This window comes from Zingiber officinale, chromosome 11A (genome assembly GCF_018446385.1).
Source record: "Zingiber officinale cultivar Zhangliang chromosome 11A, Zo_v1.1, whole genome shotgun sequence".
Taxonomy (NCBI): domain Eukaryota; kingdom Viridiplantae; phylum Streptophyta; class Magnoliopsida; order Zingiberales; family Zingiberaceae; genus Zingiber; species Zingiber officinale.
In genome coordinates this window covers 18,023,356-18,044,947 of record NC_056006.1, presented here as the reverse complement: position 1 = coordinate 18,044,947, position 21,592 = coordinate 18,023,356, and the positions used below count along the sequence as shown (strand labels likewise).

Sequence of the window (21,592 nt, the reverse complement as noted above, 5' to 3'; positions counted from 1 at the left end):
CATGAAGGCTCCTCTACCTCCTCTTTTATAATCCTTGGTTTTGGCAAATAAGGAAACTTTAATAAAAACTTCCTTAATTCTTTTGCCATGAAAAAGAAAATTTAATTAATTAAAATCAAATTCCTCTTCTTAATCAACATGGTCGGCCACACAACAAACCTCCAATCAAAGGAAATTTAATTCAATCAAGAATTAAAACCTTCCTAATTTGTTTCTGGAAATTTATAAAAATTTCTCCAATAATTTAATCCCTTCATGATTGGTTTATAAAAAGGAAATTTAATAAATTAAAATCTTTCTTTTAAACATGTGGATAAAAAGAAAATTATCTCTAAAAATTAAAATCTCTTTTAATCTACAAATAAGGAAAGATATCAAATCTTTTCTTAATCTTTTGTAGAAACTAATAAAAGAGAATTATTAATTTTTTTAAACTTTCTTTTAAATCATGAACATGGTTAAAAAGGAAAGTTTTAACCAAAATTAAAATCAACCTTTTAATCTACAAATAAGGAAAGAGATTTAGCTCTTCTCTTAATCTTTTGTAGAATCTTATAAAAGGAAAGATTTAAATTTTTAAACTCTCTTTTTAAACATGTTATCAACATAAGAAAAATTTTAAAAAATAAAAATCCTTTTTATTTTAATTTGGGCCGGCCACACCAAGCTTGAACCCAAGCTAGGGCCGGCCACCTTGAAGCACCCATGAACCAAACTTTGGCCGGCCCTAGTTTGGTCTCCAAGCTAGCTTGGCCGACCCCTTATGGGATGGGTAAGAAGGTGAGTATAGGTGGGTATAGTATTCTATAATTAAGAGGCTACGATAGGGACCGAGAGGAGGAATTTGTTTTGGTCTCCCGATAAAATTAAGCATTCCGTGTTCGCCCCGAACACACAACTTAATTTTATCAATAATAATTCATTCCACTAAAGAACTATTATTGAACTACCGCACCAATCCCAAATTACATTTTGAGCTCCTTTTTATTATGAGCGTGTTAGTCTCCCTGTGTTTAAGATAACAAATGTCCACTAATTTAGTAAGTTACTGACAACTCACTTAATTAATATCTAGCTCCAAGAGTAGTACCACTCAACTTCATCGTCATGTCGGACTAAGTCCACCTGCAGGGTTTAACATGACAATCCTTATGAGCTCCTCTTGGGGACATTCTCAACCTAGATTACTAGGACACAGTTTCCTTCTATAATCAACAACACACACTATAAGTGATATCATTTCCCAACTTATCGGGCTTATTGATTCATCGAACTAAATCTCACCCATTGATAAATTAAAGAAATAAATATCAAATATATGTGCTTGTTATTATATTAGGATTAAGAGCACACACTTCCATAATAACTGAGGTCTTTGTTCCTTTATAAAATCAGTATAAGAGAAATGACCTCTAATGGTCCTACTCAATACACTCTTAGTGTACTAGTGTAATTATATAGTTAAGATAAACTAACACCTAATTACAGTACGACCTTCCAATGGTTTGTTCCTTTCCATTATGGTCGTGAGCTATTGTTTATAATTTATAAGGTACTGATAACATGATCCTCTGTGTGTGACACCACACACCATATTATCTACAATATAAATTAATTGAACAACTACATTTATCATAAATGTAGTCATTTGACCAATGTGATTCTTATTTCTAGATAAATATTTATACCAAAAGCTAGGCTTTTAGTATACATCCTAACACTGGCTCCTTACTAGGACTTTCCTTTTGCCAAGCTATACTAGGACTTTCCAATTGCCTTATCTCACTTATCAGGACTTTCATCACCAAGTCTGGTCAACACTGACCTACTTGGATTTTCACTCTTACCAACCTTCCTGTTAGACTTACCTTTGCCTAATCTCCGATTAGGGCTTTCTCAATCAAGTCTCCTGTCAACCTTGACCTACTTGACTTCTTTCTTGCCTAACCTCCAGTTAGGACTTTCCCAGATGCCTAAACTCGAGTTAGGACTTTCCCACTGCCTAAACTCCAATTAGGACTTACCCGGTCAAGTCTCCGGTCAACACTGACCCACTTGACTTGTCTTCTCATCAACCTAGTCAATCCCTTGACCATCTCCACAACCGGACGATTGCTCCAGCAATCTCCATATATTGTCAAACATCAAAACTCAAATCCCGGCTCAAGCTTGACCCAACTCAAGCTTAGTCAACTGGTCAAACTTGACCTAGGGAAATTGCCCCAACACTTTCCATGATCATATCAGATGACGCGCTGACAGGATTTTCTGAGTCTTCGGTAGAACAACCGCACGGTGATAGAATACAATACCGAATTTAATCGGTTGGCCAGATTTTGTCCAGAGTTAGTTGTTGAGGACAGGTCTCGTATGCTTCAGTTTGTCCAGGGACTGGATGGACATCTTCATGTAAAGATTGCAGGTTTTAGCAATTCATCTTATATAGAAGCATTGGATAGAACCCTTATGATTGAGGCGGCTCAACAGAGAGCGAATGCGAACAAGAAAAGAAAGCATACAAATCGGACTTCAGGACAGACCCAACAACCACAAGCTACCGGTCAATAGTAAAGTGGTCACAGTCAATCGGGTCAGGGTACTTCTGGGGCATCTGGCCGGCCTCAGAAATCAAATCAAACTTTCTCAGGACGTTTTCGGTCTTCTCAGCAGAACCGGAAATAGTCCTCCAGTGACATGCACTGCACCTGATGTGGATCCAGAGATCACATCACATCAGCTTGCTCCCTGGGACAGTCAGTTTGCTATTATTGCAAACTGCTTGGGTACATGAGCCGAGATTGCTCACTGAAGGCCCAACATGTGGCTTCCGGGGTTTTTGTTCAGGGAGGACAGTTCAGTCATATCGAGACTCAGCGAAGGGGGAAAAAAGCACAATCTTCGCATCGTCCGCAAAGGACGGCCCCTCTGGCAGTAGCTGCATATGGCATGCACGGATAGGAGCATTCTGGTGCTCACACGGTATCGCACGGTTCTGTTTCGGGACCTCAGTATCAGTCACAGCCTCAGCCACTAGTGCAGTATCAGCTGCATCCCCAGCCACTGGTCCAGTACCAGTCGCAGCCTCAGCCACTAGTCCAGTATCAATTGCAGCCACAGTCACTAGCTCAGTACCAGTCATAGCCCCAGCCACCGGTCCAATATCAGTCACAACCCTCATATCCATCTCTGGCTCAGTATCCAGCACCGCCTTAGTGGCAGTCTCAGACTCCGGCTCAGGCGCAATCACCTTTGCAATGCTACCACCTCCACCCCCGCCAGAGACTGGATGAATTCACACAGTTACCAGAGAGGATGCACAGTGGGCCGACGGATCCGTTTTTCACGGTACAATTTTACTACATGCATTTTCTGCTGATATACTAATTGATACTAGCAGTTCACATTCATTTATTTCTTGAGTATTTATGAGGGAGATTGGTAGACTACCTATTCTTAGACCGCAACGATTGAACGTCTCCCTACGTCCGGTGATACATTGGACATCACTCAGGAGGTTAAAGAATGCCCATTGGACTTCGACAACCATATACTCACTGTAGATTTATTGGTACTAGAAATGGTAGAGTTCGACATTATCCTTGGCATGAATTGGCTGTCAGCATACCATGACACGGTTGATTTCCAGACGAGGGTGGTCACATTCCGACCTCCGAACCAACTCTCGTGGGATTTCACTGGCATCAGGGATGATGGTATATCGATCATTTCTGCGATTCAGGCTCAGAAGCTGCTGTCACATGGCTGTCAGGGATTTCTATTGTCATTAATTAATGCTGGCGACAGCAGTAGGTCTCAGCTCTTAGACATTCCAGTGGTTTGAGAGTATCCAGATGTCTTTCCAGATGAGCTACCAGGCTTGCCTCCCCGAAGGCAAGTGGAGTTTGCTATTGAGCTAATTTCGGGGATCGCGCTATCATCGAAAGCACCTTACTGTATGACATTGAAAGGGTTGGACGAGCTAAAGGTCAAACTCCAGGAGTTATTGGACAGAGGATTTATTCGCCCTAGTGTATCTCCGTGAGGTTCTCCGGTATTGTTCGTCAAGAAAAAAGATGGTACTCTGAGGTTGTACATCGATTATAGACAGCTGAACGTCGTGACCGTCCGAAATAAGTATCCCTTACCATGGATCAAAGATTTGTTTGATCAGCTCAGAGGTACATCAGTGTATTCTAAGATTGATCTGCGGTCTGGATATCATCAGCTGAGAGTCAAAGATTCTGATATTCGGAAGACAACATTCCGCACCAGATACAGACATTATGAGTTCTTGATAATGCCATTTGGGCTTACCAATGCCCCAGCAGTGTTTATGGATTTGATGAACCGTATCTTTTTGAAGTATCTAGATCAGTTCATTATCATTTTCATTGACGACATTCTGATATACTCGTGTTCCGAGGAGGAGCATACACAACATCTTCGTATAGTCTTGGAGACTCTTCAACAACATTGTCTATATGCGAAGTTCAGCAAGTGTGCTTTCTGGCTATCCTCAATCGGTTTTCTGGGACACGTGGTTTCCAATCGAGGTATTTCTGTAAACCCTCAGAAGATTGAGGCTGTCACCAGCTGGGAGCAACCGAAATCAGTCCAGGAGATTCTCAGTTTCTTGGGATTGGTTAGATATTACAAGACGGTTCGTTGAGGGTTTCTATCACATTGCTATGCTGTTGACACGCCTAACCAGGAAAGACGTAAAATTCACGTGGTCAGAAGCCTGCGAGACCAGCTTTCAGGAGCTAAAACAGAGATTAGTGTCGGCACCAGTTCTGGTTTTGCCCTCTAGAGAGGATGAATTTGTGCTCTACACCGACTCTTCTCTACAGGGTTTGGGCACTGTTTTGATGCAGTGCGGCAGGGTAGTTTCCTATGCTTCTTGTTAGTTGAAGGAGCATGAAAAGAACTACCCAGTACATGATTTGGAGCTGGCCGCTATTATCTTTGCTTTGAAGATTTAGCGGCATCATCTATATGGTATTACATTTGAGATTCTCACTGATCATAAGAGTCTCAAATATCTTTTCACTCAGAAGGAACTCAATCTCCGACAGAGAAGATGGATGGAATTCTTGAAGGATTATGATTGTACCATTAGCTACCACCCGAGGAAAGCTAATGTGGTTGCCGATGCACTTAGCGGGAAGTCCAGAGGGACTTTAGCTTGTCACCGAGCTTTAGTCACGGACTTGATTCAGTGTTTCTCCAAGTTGGGCCTTCAGGAGCAGAGACAGACGGAGCAGGGTATTCTAGTTACCATGATTACTCAGTCATCAATCAGGACAAGGATCCGAGAGGCCCAGGCTGGTGGTCAGCGCTTCTAGTCCATTGGCAGCCAGATAGCTTTCGGGCAATAGACCAAGTTCACCCGAGATGACGAGGGCATTATTTATTTCCAAGGCAGGTTATGCATACCTCAATTTCATCCGGTCTTGGAAGAACTACTTCAGGAGGCACATCGCTCGCGATTTGTGATCCACCCAGGAGGAACTCATATGTATCGAGATTTGAGGTGTTCCTATTGGTGGAACGACATGGAGAAAGACATCGCGGAGTTTATAGCTAGATGTCTAGTATGTCAACAGGTGAAGGCTGAGCACTAGAGATCTGCTAGATTACTTCAGAGGATTTAGATTCTAGAGTGGAAATGGGAGCATATCACTATGGATTTTGTAGTGGGATTGCCTAGGACACGGCGAGGCCATGACACGATTTGGGTAGTCATCAACCAATTAACCAAATCCGTGCATTTCTTAGCGATCCGAAAGACCAATTCACTGGATCAATTGGCAGAGCTGTATTGCCAAAGATCATCAGATTGCATGGTGTTCCTTTGAGTATTATATCAGATAGAGACCCATGGTTCATGTCCCGATTCTGGCAGAGTCTGCAGCAGGCCTTGGGCACAAAGCTCTGATTCAGTACAGTATTCCATCCATAGAGAGATGGGCAGTCAAAGCGGACCATCTAGACTTTAGAGGACTTGCTGAGGTCGTGCGTTATGGATTTCGGAGGCAGCTGGGAGGACCACTTGACATTAGTAGAGTTCGCCTACAACAATAGTTATCATTTGACTATCCAGATGGCACCGTTTGAAGCGTTGTATGGTAGACCTTATCAGACACTCATCCTCTGGGAGGAGGTTGGAGAGGCCCAGCTGCTAGGACCTCAGAGAGCTCAGTAGGAGGCAGAGTTAGTCTGCACTATTAGAAGGAGGATGTCTGAGGCGCAGGATCGTCAGAAGAGTTATGCTGATCGGAGACATAGACCCCTGGAGTTCTCTACTAGCGACCACGTATTCCTAAGAGTCTCACCCACGAAAGGGGTGAAGAGATTTGACCTCCGAGGTAAGCTAGCTCCTCGATACATTGGACCTTTTCAGATCTTGGAGAGGATTTGAGCTGTAGCTTATCGTCTGGCGCTACCATCGGCTCTGGCAGGCGTTCATGATGTATTCCATGTGTTGATGCTAAGGAGATATGTAGCCGACCCAGTGCATGTTCTGTCAGATATACCAGTTCTCATTCAGTCTGACGTTACCCGAGGAGGTTCTGGTACGAATTCTGGACAACAAAGAGCGTCAATTACGAAACAATACTATCCGACTGGTTAAAGTTGGATGACAGTATCATTCTGGTGAGGAGGCTACTTGGGAGCTCGAGGATACGATCCGAGCTCGATACCCTGATATTTTTACTTGAGGTATGTGGGTTAAATTCTGTTCAGCATTTATTTGGTTGGTTATTGCTAGTATTTGCAAATGGTAAATAACGAAATTTGGGAACCAAATTTTTATTAGTGGAGGAAAATGTAAAATATGGTACCCTAAATAAAGATTTAATAATAAGGTTTAATAGGTGAATAACCTTAACGGAATTTTTAGAAATTTGTAGAAATTTTCTGAGAATTTTTTGGAACTCGTATGACGAGTTAAAGGGGATCAATTATTGGGTCAAGGAAAAACCTATTTGGAATACCCAACAGTGGGAGTTGATTGAGGTGTTAACCTTAAGTGTAATTAAAGATACCTAGGGTAATTTATTTTTAATTTTATTTTCCTTATCTCCTCTCCGTTTTCTCCCGATCCCGTGCCCTAACCCATCGTCACGCCGATTTCTTCCCCTCTTCCTCTCATCCGCTCGGCGTCATCGACTTCTCCTCTCGCGACGCCGAGCCACCGCCATCTTCTCCTCTTCTCCGAGCAACGCTCGACCATCTCATTGTCGACTGATCTCCTCTTCTCTCCCGAGCTCGCCACCGACGTACCAACCCGACACTGAAGCCGCTTCTCCTCCTCTGCCCTAGCATCGACGCCTTCGCCTCTTCCCTGAGCTGATCGCCCTCTCCCTTCTCTCTACCCTAGCACCGGCAGCCAACCCCCCTTCCACCTCCGGCCACTACAAGGGCCAACCAACTAGTGTCAAGCGCTTGCGTCTCTTCCCTAGATCGCCGCCCAGTGCCTGAGGTATATCCCCCACAACTTTTATAAACGTCTCCCCATATGATCATTAACACAAAAAATAATTTTATATTAGCTCCCACTAATTCACACATCTTTATTTAGATTTTCTATTTACTATCTTTATTTATAATATTCATTTATATACTATCATAAATATATATTTATAATACACATATTAATTAATTTATTAATAATATATATTAGTTTTATTTAATACATTAATAATTTACTAATTAATATATAATAATTATCTTCAATTTTAATTTTTATTTCATATGTAGAATCCGTATTCCTAAAGTCTTTTGCTTCCCTATTTTTTTTTAAAAAAAATCTGGAAGAAATGACCTGAATGTTGTTTATTTTTCTCTTTGCAACAAGTTAATCGTGTGCAGCTCTAAACATGTAAATCTTGTTTTCTTGCTAACTATTTCCATTTTCATTACCTAATTGCCAACTTGTTGTTTGATTTTGAATATTACAGCAGAAATCTCTATTACAGAGCAAGACATACTGAATTACGATAGTATCGGAGTAAAAGCAAACAAAATAAGTCGTCCTAAATCTTAGCATATATTAGAGTCTAACAGTATAAAACCCTAATTATAAAGAAAGATTATCTATTTGCAGAATCACTGGGTGATGCTTTGATGAGGGAATTGGGAAACTTATACAGAAAAAAATCCTTTGAATAAGTGAGTGTAGTTCCTCATGAAAAATCATCAATATTTGATTGCAAATAGGAATGTTGAGTAGAAATAAAAGAGATTAGATGGAGCTAACACAAAATTGTAATGAAATCTAAATGATCAATCATCACTTTGACTCTAAATCAATTCAGAAAACAAAAAAAGAAATGAGAAACGCAAAATAGGAATGAGCTGAGATGGTCATCACCCTTCAAAAACATAGAGCGCTGAGATTTTGGGCATCGGATGCAATGTGCGATACTTGCAAAAATGGGCTAACACATTAGGGTTAGGCGGATAAGAAGGTAAACAAAAAGAAAATGGAGATGCGGGGGATCGAACCCCGTGCCTCTCGCATGCAAAGCGAGCGCTCTACCATTTGAGCTACATCCCCTTATTGATATTAATATATTGATTTTATATATTATTTAAATATTAATAAGAACACTCTTAATGATTTATATTATGAAAAGAATGTTTTCAAACTAGAATATTTAAAATAATTTTTATTAAATTCGCTTAAAGGTAATGTAACTTTGTTAAAATTATAATAATAATAATAAATGCTTTTAGATTTTGAATCACGATGATTGTGTCCGATCTTGATTTATTTTACTTTTATCAAAAAAATATATTAAACTCAGGTGTATAATTATTTGACTATTCTCCAATGTATTATTCTCATTATTATTTTTTATCTATATTTTCTATCTTAAATTATGAACCGAATGTGTGTTGTATTAGTTACAAACTCAAATTTAATACATAGTTGTAATAGTTATGATTTTATAGTTGTTACAATTGAGTTATTACATATTTGTAATAGCTATAATTTTATAGCTGCTATACAATTGAAACAGTTATGAAATCATCTATAATGTGAATGTTATGTAAATTTTGAGCGACCATAATTTTTAATTTGGATTAAATAATGAGACTCATATTATATCAAATCAAAATTTATTATTTTTAAAACTAATTCAAAAAAGAGTATAAAAGAGGATTTTAAACATTAAATTATATTTTTTAAAAGAGAGTATCTATTTAATCATATAAAAAAATTGATAAACCCAGCTAGCTTTTGTTGGATCGAGATGTGCTAGAGGGGGGGGGGGTGAATAGCACTTGTGGCTAAATCGTTCGATTTGTAAAACACTCGATTAATTAAGACGCAACGGAATAAAAAGCAAACACACAAACACAGAGGAATTTACTTCGTTCGGAGCCTAAGGCGACTCCTACTCGAAGGCCCGCGATCCTTGATCGCTTCCGGTGGGCAACAACTATAAGCTCGATTATTACAGACTAAGTATTACAAGAGATGCGATAAAAGAAATCTATACCGACGACGAAAAAGAGGAATCTTGGAGCTCTGGGTCGTCGTAGACGTGTAGCAGCACTTCCGGGAGTCTTTCGGAGCAGCACGTTGAGTTAAGAAGGCTTGGAACTTGTTGTTCTGGTGCTGCTGCTCGAGATCCCTTATAAAGGGTGTTCAAGGCGCCTTGAAACCCTTCAAGGCGCCTTAAACAGGCCGAGTCACCCGCGGAGATCAGCACAGAATTGGTCGAACTTCATCCAGTTCAAGGCGCCTTCAGCCTACCCAAGGCGCCTCCAACCTTCTGCGCTGGCTTTTCCTGGTTTGCACCCGAGGCGCCTCCAAGCTCCATGGAGGCGCCTCGGACACTGTTCATCCGAGTTGTAACTTGTTCCTTTGTTCCTGCAAAATGTGTTAGTCCCAAACACATACCCTGCAAAACAAAGTTAGCACAGAAACATAATAGAAGTGATAATGATAGTCTCCGGACTATCCAAGCCTGACTTCGGGTTTCCAACCGGAAACCCTAGGTTGACTCGACGCCTACTGTTCCCTCTACGGGGAACGCGTCCTCACCTACTCCACTCAGGAGATTTACCTGTTGCCAGTGCGATCCTCCAGATCGACTGGACTTTTGCTCAGCATTCGACGCTTACGAGCTCCACTTACATCCCGCCCTTTCTACAGATTTCACACATTCCAATAAGATTATTTCACCACCTTACGACTTCAACATTATTTGGCCACCGAACACTTTCCGCATAGGGTTACCACCCCCTATGACCTAGGGTTACCACCCCCTAGGGTTTTTCCCTTTGCCTAACCGCAGCTAGGACTTTTCTCCACCTAGGGTTTCCACCCCCTAGGACCTAGGGTTACCACCCCCTAGGGTTTTTCACCTGCCTAACCGCAGTTAGGACTTTTCCTGAAATACTCATTCAACATGTTAGATCACAACACACCTTAACTTTGAATCCTTTGCCATTATCAAAACTCAGGTTCGATCGTTAGATGCTTCCCGCACCAACAATCTCTCCCTTTTTGATTATGGCAACCCAAATTCAAAGTTAAGTAAAAAAAACATGCGATAACAAATAGATGCATTAAGTTTTAACCAAGCTTAAGTAAGTAAACTTTAAATGCAAGCACAGCACAGTTAAGCTGGAAACTTTTAACTTTGTAATACTAAACTCCCCCTTAATAAAAGCCCTCCTTTTTGTTTTTTGAATTTTCACTTTTAACTTTGTAATACTAAACTCCCCCTTAATAAAAGCCCTCCTTTTTGTTTTTTGAATTTTCCTACTTTTGAATTTTCCTACTCTCCCCCTTTGCCATATATCAAAATATACCAGTGTGAAAGAAGTTTGAATTTTTCAGAAGAGCAAGTTAGTTTGATGCTTAACTTTTTAAAGAGGGATAAGAGTAGACAAGATTTGAAAATTTATCACCTTTTTAAAAAAAATATGAAATTTTTAAACACTAGTAATACTTAGAAAAATTTGAAATAGCTTTTATAACACTTAGCTTTGTTATAATTAATTTTCATTGTTTAACTTTTTGCTAAGTGAAATAAAAATTAAAAAATAAGAATTTTTCTTTTGAAACATTGACTTAGCTTTTAATTTTCATTGTTATAGAAATCACTTAGCTAAGCCTTTTGCAAACTTGACTTTTGAAGGAGTCTTCAAGGGTGATTTTGAAAAGATGTAAAAGTTAGAAAATGTAGCTAAAGTTTTAAGTATTTTAGCTTAAAAACATTCTCAAGTTTGAAAGATATTTAGTTTAAAGTCTTTTGTTAGCAAAGAGGGAGTAGCTAAATGTTTAGTTAAGTTAAATTCAGTTTGTCGTTAAGTCCAAGTATGAGTCAAGTTAATTAAATTTTAAATTTGATTTGATTAGGTATCAGAGCCCTAAATCACAAGCATGCTAAATCTAAATATTTCTATTTGAAAAGTTTTTTCAAAAGATATTTAATTAAATTTGAAAAGCTCTTCAATAGAAACTTGATAATTAGTTTGACTACGTTCACTCCCCCTTAACTAATGCAAACATGAATCCCTATAATGAGTCCTAGAGTCCTAGAGTCCTAGAGTCCAAAAATATAATGAGTCTTTTATATTTTGTTGAATTTTTTATCTCACTCATTCTAGGTTTTCAGGCATGTTTGGCGTATGAGTAAGTGTCAGATAAAATAAACTTTGTCAATTAAGATTATTGAAAATATAAGTTTGAATTTCAAATTAGTAAATATTAAACTTGAAGACTATAGTGAAAATTAATTGGAGTTAACATTTACAGTCATAATATGATTTGAGAAGAAAAGATTTTTAAACCCTTTTAATATTTTGAAATTAATTGAATAATATTCTGAAATTAATTGATTAATATTTTGAAAAAGTTTAAATGATTTTGGAATGATTTTTCAGGGATTTTGAAATAATTTTAAAATGATTTAGAAATGATTTTTCAAAGATTTTTGAAATTAAGTTTAAAATGATTTTGAAATGATTTTTCAAAGATTTTTGAAATAAATTTTTAAAAGATTTTGAATAATTTTAAAATGATTTTGAAATGATTTTTCAAATATTTTAAAAGATTTTAAAATGATTTTGAAAAGATTTTAAAAGAATTTTGAAAAGATTTTTTAAAATGATTTTAAAATGATTTTGAAAGATTTTTGAAATGATTTTGAAAGATTTTTAAAAGATTTTTAAAATGATTTTGAAAAGATTTTAAATTGATTTTGAAAGATTTTAAATTGATTTTGAAAGATTTTAAATTGATTTTGAAATAATTTTGAAAGATTTTTGAAATAGATTTTTAAAAGATTTTGAAATAATTTTGAAAGATTTTTGAAATAGATTTTTAAAAGATTTTGAAATAATTTTAAAATGATTTTGAAATGATTTTTCAAAGATTTTTGAAATAGATTTTTAAAAGATTTTGAATAAATTTTGAAATAAATTTTAAAAGAATTTACAAATAAATTTTAAAAGATTTTGAAATGTTTTTTTTAAAAAAAGATTTTTCAAATAAATTTTAAAAGAATTTACAAATAAATTTTAAAAGATTTTGAAATGATTTTTTTTAAAAAAGATTTTTCAAATAAATTTTAAAAAAATTTACAAATAAATTTTAAAAGATTTTGAAATGATTTTTAAAAAGGTTTTTCAAATAAATTTTAAATTGATTTCATTAAAAAAAACATGATATTAATTACGAATTTAATTTTGAATTTGAACTTTTAATTCCTTAGTCATCTCACTCGATCTAAATTGTCAATCAGGGAACCCTATAATTGTTGTGAGATGAATTATGGTTGAATTTTGGGGTAAGGTTTAACTTTGTGTTAGATTCAGGTTTAGCTTTGGGTTCAACAAGTAAGCATTCTTTGGATAAACTTCTGGGCTATGGTGAGTCACAAGGAACTCATTAAAGTAACCATACCTTCGAGGTTTCCCAAATAGTCCTACCCATTAAACTTAATACTAAAGCCTGGTCTAACTAGTTAGGATCCATTTAAGGGTAGCTTCGGTCAGTTCCACTTGGCCAAATGCACCAGGTCGAAGCCATATCTTCCTAGACATGCGATGCCCAAGTTTCCCTAACGTACTATCATCCAAAAACTTCACCGGTACTGTGGTTAAAGTTAAACTCAGCCCTTTTTAAACTATCCTTAATTACCCTGCCGGGTAATCTACTCTTGTTTTACCCATTTCGGGTAAATTAGGTTCAGTTACCCTGTCGGGTAGTTCAGTTGGAGGTGCCAGCTAGTTTGGATCCACCATCTATTTTTGAATTTAGAATTTCGAATTTAGAATTTCGAATTTGATTTAGAATTTCGAATTTTTGATTTAGAATTTCGAATTTAGAATTTCGAATTTAAATTAAATTTGAATTTTGAATTTGAATTTTTGATTTAGAATTTCGAATTTAGAATTTCGAATTTGATTTAGAATTTTGAATTAGAATTTCGAATTTAGAATTTCGAATTTGATTTAGAATTTCGAATTTTTGATTTAGAATTTAGAATTTAGAATTTCGAATTTGATTTAGAATTTCGAATTTTTGATTTAGAATTTCGAATTTAGAATTTCAAATTTAAATTAAATTTGAATTTTGAATTTGAATTTTTGATTTAGAATTTTGAATTTAGAATTTCGAATTTGATTTAGAATTTTGTTTTAATTTCGAATTTAGAATTTGTAATTTGATTTTTGAATTTTGAATTTAGAATTTGTAATTTGATTTTTGAATTTTGAATTTAGAATTTGTAATTTGAATTTTGAATTTAGAATTTGTAATTTGAATTTTGAATTTAATTTTAATTTCGAATTAAGTTGGTTTGATTAATATCGTTTTTCTTTTTGCTCCCCCTGGATCATGGCCTCGATATGGTCTATCGAGGTAGTGTATTTGATCCTTTGGAACCCAGTATTGGCCAAGTCCAACTTGATTGATCAATTTGGACTTGGGGACCCATGCTTGGACTACCTTTATATTATTTCTATTAACTAATGATAAATACGATTTGTATTTCGTTTTGGTCTTAAATCCAAGTCCGGCTTTGTTGTAAACGGCTCGCTGTTTTCCAAGAATCAGATCCAGATTCTTGGAACCCAAGGTGAACCATTCCAACGTGTTCTTGAGTTCTCTAATTTGAGCTTTCAGATTGGAATTTTCTTCCTCAAGTTGTTGGACTTGAGTTGAACTTCCAATTTGAACTGACTCAGTTAAAGAACTCGAGTCAGTCGCTTCCTTAAGGGTTGTTACCTCCTTTTGGAGCGACTTAACCCGGACGTTGGATTTAGCCAACTTCTTAAGCAAGTATGGAATTAAATTTTGCGAGTCATCTAAGTTAATACTAGACATTAAAGCACTTACTGTGGGTTTTGGTCCTTCGGAAACGGATGCGGATCCGTGGCTTCGCTTGGACTCGGTGTCTGATTCGCTCTCGGTCTCTGAATCGGACTCGAACTCGGACTCTGTTTCAACAACATGTGCTAGTACTGGTAGAGCGAGGAGGCTTGCTTGTTCTTCTTCATCGGATTCAGATTCGTCTGATGACTCGGACCATGTTGCCTTTAACACTTTCTTCGTCTTTTTCTTTCTAGCTTCCTCTGTCTTGCTTGTACCTGCAACCAATGTAATACCTTCCTCGACCGAAGTAGTATCATACTGTTCATCTAATTCAAATAAATCGTCTATTAAATTATGCTTACTTACTTCGGTACCTTCGTGTAACTGAATCAGATTCTCCCACAGCTCCCTGGCGCTTGAGAATGGGCCGGCGCGATTCAGCTCCTTATTCGTTAAGCCGCACAGAAGTGTATACGTTGCTTTTGCGTTTGCTTCTACCTTTTTGATAAGGTTCGCATCCCAGTTCTCGTATGGTAGTGGCTTGCCAGCACCGTCAGTTGGTATTTCGAGCCCGGTCTTGGTGATCATCCAGACATCAAACTCGGTTTGTAGGTACGACTCCATTTGGGCTTTCCAGTAGCCGAAGTCTTCTCCGGAGAAGAGCGGTGGTCGAGTGGTGCTATAGCCTTCTTGGAGAGCCATTGAATCTTGCACGAAAAAATGAGCAAAAAACTTGTCCCAGGACTTAATCCTGGATTAGTAGTGTGGTAGAAGGATAGAAAAAGAAATTTACGAGTTTCAAGAAAAAATAATAAAATAATATTAAAAAATATTTAAAAATATTATTTCAAATTTTGTCAAATTCAATATTTTATCAATACTAATAAATCGTGAAAGGATGAAAATGTATTTTTCGAAAATAATTTTGGAGGGAAAAAAACGAAAGGCGTAAGGTTTTATTTTTACCCTATAAACACGACAAAGCCACAAAAGAAATGCTTGAATGGTGGTTTCACCTATTCGAAGCGACCCCGCTCTGATACCAATTGTTGGATCGAGATGTGCTAGAGGGGGGGGGGGTGAATAGCACTCGTGGCTAAATCGTTCGATTTGTAAAACACTCGATTAATTAAGATGCAGCGGAATAAAAAGCAAACACACAAACACAGAGGAATTTACTTCGTTCGGAGCCTAAGGCGACTCCTACTCGAAGGCCCGCGATCCTTGATCGCTTCCGGTGGGCAACAACTATAAGCTCGATTATTACAGACTAAGTATTACAAGAGATGCGATAAAAGAAATCTATACCGACGATGAAAAAGAGGAATCTTGGAGCTCTGGGTCATCATAGACGTGTAGCAGCACTTCCGGGAGTCTTTCGGAGCAGCACGTTGAGTTAAGAAGGCTTGGAACTTGTTGTTCTGGTGCTGCTGCTCGAGATCCCTTATAAAGGGTGTTCAAGGCGCCTTGAAGCCCTTCAAGGCGCCTTAAACAGGCCGAGTCACCCGCGGAGATCAGCACAGACTTGGTCGAACTTCATCCAGTTCAAGGCGCCTTCAGCCTACCCAAGGCGCCTTCAACCTTCGACCCAAGGCGCCTTGAATCTTCATCTAAGGCGCCTCCAACCTTCTGCGCTGGCTTTTCCTGGTTTGCACTCGAGGCGCCTCCAAGCTCCATGGAGGCGCCTCGGACACTGTTCATCCGAGTTGTAACTTGCTCCTTTGTTCCTGCAAAATGTGTTAGTCCCAAACACATACCTTGCAAAACAAAGTTAGCACAGAAACATAATAGAAGTGATAATGATAGTCTTCGGACTATCCAAGCCTGACTTCGGGTTTCCAACCGGAAACCCTAGGTCGACTCGACGCCTACTGTTCCCTCTACGGGGAACGCGCCCTCACCTACTCCACTCAGGAGATTTACCTGTTGCCAGTGCGATCCTCCAGATCGACTGGACTTTTGCTCAGCATTCGACGCTTCCGGACTTTCTGCTGGACATCCGCTTCCCGGCTAGTCCAGACTTTCACCTGGTTCGCGACACCAGGACTTTCCACCTAGGGTTACCACCCCCTAGGACTTTTGCCTGAAGCCACCGACCTGCCAAGACTTTCCGCATAGGGTTACTACCCCCTATGACCTAGGGTTACCACCCCCTAGGGTTTTTCCCTTTGCCTAACCGCAGCTAGGACTTTTCTCCACCTAGGGTTTCCACCCCCTAGGACCTAGGGTTACCACCCCCTAGGGTTTTTCACCTGCCTAACCGCAGTTAGGACTTTTCCTGAAATACTCATTCAACATGTTAGATCACAACACACCTTAACTTTGAATCCTTTGCCATTATCAAAACTCAGGTTCGATCGTTAGATGCTTCCCGCACCAACAGCTTTGAGGTGATCGATTCGATCCTACATAATTTTTCCATCGACCGCTAGGATAAATTGGAAAGTGCTCGATTTGGAGAAAAAAATTCTACAAATTCACTATAGTAGGGGATCATGATAACTTGGATACTCTGTCATTGCACCATAGCTTGAGACATCTTTTTAACCATATAAAAAATTAGGAACACTCATTTAATTTCTGACCATCAATATACTCCTTATTTTAATAAAATAAATTATAAATCATCCATATTTTGATGAATTCAAAGTACTAAGGTCTATTTGGTTGGGTAAATTTATTTTAGATCTTTATTTCTGACATAATAAAATTAATACTATGATTACTATACAATTACTAAAAAAATTGAAAAAATATCTATTATAATAAAATTATAAAATTTATTTTTATTCATCCTACTAGTTATTGAAATTGCTTAGCCCAAAACATGAACATTGGAAAGAAAAAAAGTTAATCTAATATATATTAAAACAATCGATCTCGGGTTAAGATTAATTAATTTGATCAAGTTTGGATTAGCTCGAGTTTAAATTTCGATATTTAACAATATGTGATAGAGAAGTTAAGTAGGTCAAAGTTGATCGAATACTTGATTATATTAAAAGTCCAATGAAAAGTTGGCAAAAGAAAAGTTCAAATTGGTTACGGAGAAACAAATGCTTAACACGGACGAGAACTAAATGGGTCACGGAAAACCAGATACTTAGCACAAGAGAAAAGTCCAAATGGGTCAAAGGTTAATTGGATATTTGTTGATCGGAAGTCCAACAGAAGGTTGGCAAGAGAAAAATCAAAGTGGGTCGAGGAGGACCGGACACTTAGTGATCGAAAGTCCAACTGAAGTTTGCCAAGGAAAAAGTCTAAGTGGGTTAAGGAGGATCGGACACTTGGTGATCGAAAGTCAAACGAGAAGGCTGGTAAGGGAAAAGACCAAGTGGGTCAAGAAGAACAAGACACTTGATGAACAAAAGTCCAACTGGAAGGTTGGCAAGAGGAAAGTCCAAATGGGTCAAATTTAACTATACACTTAGGGTAGCCGCAACTCTGAACCTATAAACCCAACTTCATTATGGGAACTACTGCACCACATCACTGCAATATCAAAAGTACAAAAAAAAAAAAACCCACAACTTTTATAAACCTCTCCCAACAATCATTAACGCAAAAAATAATTTTATATTTACTCCCACTAATTCACACATCTTTATTTAGATTTTCTATTTACTATCTGTATTTATAATATTCATTTATATACTATCATAAATTATATTTATAATATATATATTAATTAATTTATTAATAATATATATTAGTTTTATTAAATAAATTAATAATTTATTAATTAATATATAATAATTATCTTCAATTTTAATTTTCATTTCATATGTAAAATCTGTATTCCTAAAGTCTCTTGCTTCCCTTTTTTTTAAAAAAAAAAATCTGGAAGAAATGACCTGAAAGATGTTTAATTTTCTCTTTGCAGCAAGTTAATCGCGTGCAGCTCTAAACATGTAAATCTTGTTTTCTAGCTAAGTATTTCCATTTTCATTACCTAATCACCAACTTGTTGTTGAATTTTGAATATTATCAGAAATCTCTATTACAGAGCAAGACATAGTGAATTACGATAGTATCGGAGTGAAAGCAAACAAAAATAAGCCACCCTAAATCTTAACAAATATTAGAGTCTAATAGTATAAAACCCTAATTAGAAAGAAAGATTATCTATTTGCATAATCACTGGGTGATGCTTCGATGAGGGAATTGGGAAACTTATATAGAAAAAAAATCCTTTGAATGAGTGAGTGTAGTTCTTTCCTCTGGAAAAATCATCAATATTTGATTGCAAATAGGAATATTGAGTAGAAATAAAAGAGATAAGATGGAGCTAATACAAAATTGTAATGAAATCTAAATGATCAATCATCACTTTGACTCTAAATCAATTTAGAAAACAAAAAAAAAAAAAAAAAAAAAAAAGGAGAAACACAAAATAGGAATCAGCTGACATGATCATCACCCTTAAAAAACATAGAGCGATTCAACAGCTAAGGTTTTCGGGGATGCAATGTGCGATATGTGCAAAAAGGGGCTAACAAATTAAGATTAAATGGAGAAGGTAAACAAAAAGGAAATGGAAATGCAGGGGATCGAACCCCGTGCCTCTCGCATGCAAAGCGAGCGCTCTACCATTTGAGCTACATCCCCTTATTAACATTTATATATTGATTTTATTTATTATTTAAATATTAATAAGAACACTTTTAATGATTTATATTACGAAAAGAATGTTTTCAAACTAGAATATTTAAAATAAATTTTATTAAATTCGCTTAAAGGTAATGTAACTTTGTAAAAATTATAATAATAATAAATGCTTTTAGTTTTTGAATCACGACGATTGTGTCTGATCTTGATTTATTTTATTTTTATCAAAAATATATTAAACTCAGGTGTATAATTATTTAACTATCCTCCAATATATTATTCTCATTATTATTTCTTGTCTATATTTTTTGTCTTAAATTATGAACCGAATGTGTGTTGTAGTAGTTACAAACTCAAATTTAATACGCAGTTGTAATAGTTACGATTTTATAGTTATTACAATTAAGTTGTTACATATTTGTAATAGCTACGGTTTTATAGCTGCTATACAATTGAAATAGTCATGAAATCATCTACAATGTGAATGTTAGATAAATTTTGAGCGACCATAATTTTAAATTTGGATTAAATAATGAGACACATAATATATCAAATCAAAAATTATTATTTTTAAAACTAATTCAAAAAAGTATAAAAGAGGATTTTAAATATTAAATTATATTTTTTAAAAAAGAGTATCTTTTTAATCATATAAAAAACTTGATAAACTCAGCTAGCTCTATGGTGATCGATTCGGTCCTACAGAATTTTCCCATCGACCGCTAGGATAAATTGAGAAGCGCTCGATTTGGAGAAAAAATTTGACAAATTCACTATAGTGGGAGATCATGACAACTTGGATACCCTACCATTACACCATAGCTAAAGACATCTTTTTAACCATATAAATAATTAGGAACAGTCGTTTAATTTCTAACCATCAATATACTCCTTATTTTAAGGAAATAAATTATAAATCATCCATATTTTAATGAATTCGAAGTACTAACGTCTATTTGGTTGGGTAAATTTATTTTAGATCTTTATTTCTGACATAATAAAATTAATACTATGATTACTATACAATTACTAAAAAATTGAAAAATATCAATTATAATAAAATTATAAATTTTATTTTTATTCATCCTACTAGTTATTGAAATTGCCTAGTCCCAAACATGAACACTAGAAAAAGAAAAGTTAATCTAAAATATATTAAAGCAATTGATCTCGGGTTAAGATTAATCAATTTGATCAAGTTTAGATTAACTCGAGTTTAAATTTTTGATATTTAACAATATGTGATAGAAAAATTAAGTAGGTCAAAGTTGACCAAATGCTTGATTATATTAAAATTTCAATGGAAAGTTGGCAAGAGAAAGTTCAAGTTGGTTACGGAGAAACAAATGCTTAACACGGACGAGAAGTCTAAGTGGGTCACGGAAGACCAGACACTTAGCACAAGAGAAAAGTCCAAATGGATCAAAGGTTAATGGAATATTTGTTGATCGAAAGTCCAACAGAAGGTTGGCAAGAGAAAAGTCTAAGTGGGTCGAGATGGACCGGACACTTGGTGATCGAAAATCCAATTGAAGTTTGCTAAGGAAAAAGTCTAAGTGGGTTAAACAGGACTAGACACTTGGTGATCTAAAGTCAAACGAGAAAGTTGGTATGGGAAAAATCTAAGTGGATCAAGGAGAATAAGACACTTGATAAACAAAAGTCCAACTAGAATGTTGGCAAGAGGAAAGTCCAAATGGGTCAAATTTAACCGTACACTTAGGGTAACAACAATCCTGAACCTATAAACCTAACTTCATTTTAGGAACTACTGTGTCACATCACTGCCACATCAAAAGTAAAAAAAAAAAAAACCCACAACTTTTATAAACCTCTCCCCCACAATCATAAACCCACAAAATAATTTTGTATTAGGTCTCACTAATTCTCACATCATTATTTACATTTTCTATTTATTATCTTTATTTATAATATACATTTATATACTACTATCTTAAATATATATTTATAATATACATATTAATTAATTTATTAATAATATATATTAGTTTTATTTAATAAATTATTAATTTAATAATTAATATATAATAATTATTTTCAATTTTAATTTTTCACTTCATATGTAAAATCCGTATTCCTACAGTCTTTTGCTTCCCTTTTTTTTTAAAAAAAAAAAAATCCTGGAAGAGATGACCTAAAAGTTGTTTAATTTTCTCTTTGCAGCAAGTTAATCATGTGTAGCTCTAAACATGTAAATCTTGTTTTCTGGCTAAGCATTTCCATTGGCATTGCTTAATCGCCAACTTACTGTTTGATTTTGAATATTATAGCAGAAATCTCTGTTACAGAGCAAGACATACTGAATTATGATAGTATCGGAGGGAAAAAAAACTAAAATAAGTCATCATAAATCTTAGCATTTATTAGAGTCTCATAGTATAAAACCCTAATCAGAAAGAAAGATTACCTGTTTGAAGAATCATTAGGTGATGCTTCAATGATGGAATTGGGAAACTTATATAGTAAAAAAAAAATCCTTTGAATGAGTGAGTGTAGTTCCTTCCTCCTGAAAATTCAGCAATATTTGATTGCAAATAGGAATGTTGAGTAGAAATAAAAGAGATCAGATGGAGATAACACGAAATTGCAATGAAATCTAAATGATCGATCATCACTTTG

General features: G+C 36.1%; 2 non-coding genes across 2 annotated transcripts; both read right to left on the bottom strand.

Annotated features, from left to right (window-relative positions):
• Positions 1 to 8,490: 8,490 nt before the first annotated feature.
• On the bottom strand, positions 8,491 to 8,563 carry TRNAA-UGC. The gene has a single exon. It is a non-coding gene; the product is annotated as a tRNA-Ala (tRNA).
• Positions 8,564 to 18,879: 10,316 nt separating this feature from the next.
• Positions 18,880 to 18,952, bottom strand: TRNAA-UGC. The gene has a single exon. It is a non-coding gene; the product is annotated as a tRNA-Ala (tRNA).
• Positions 18,953 to 21,592: the final 2,640 nt, after the last annotated feature.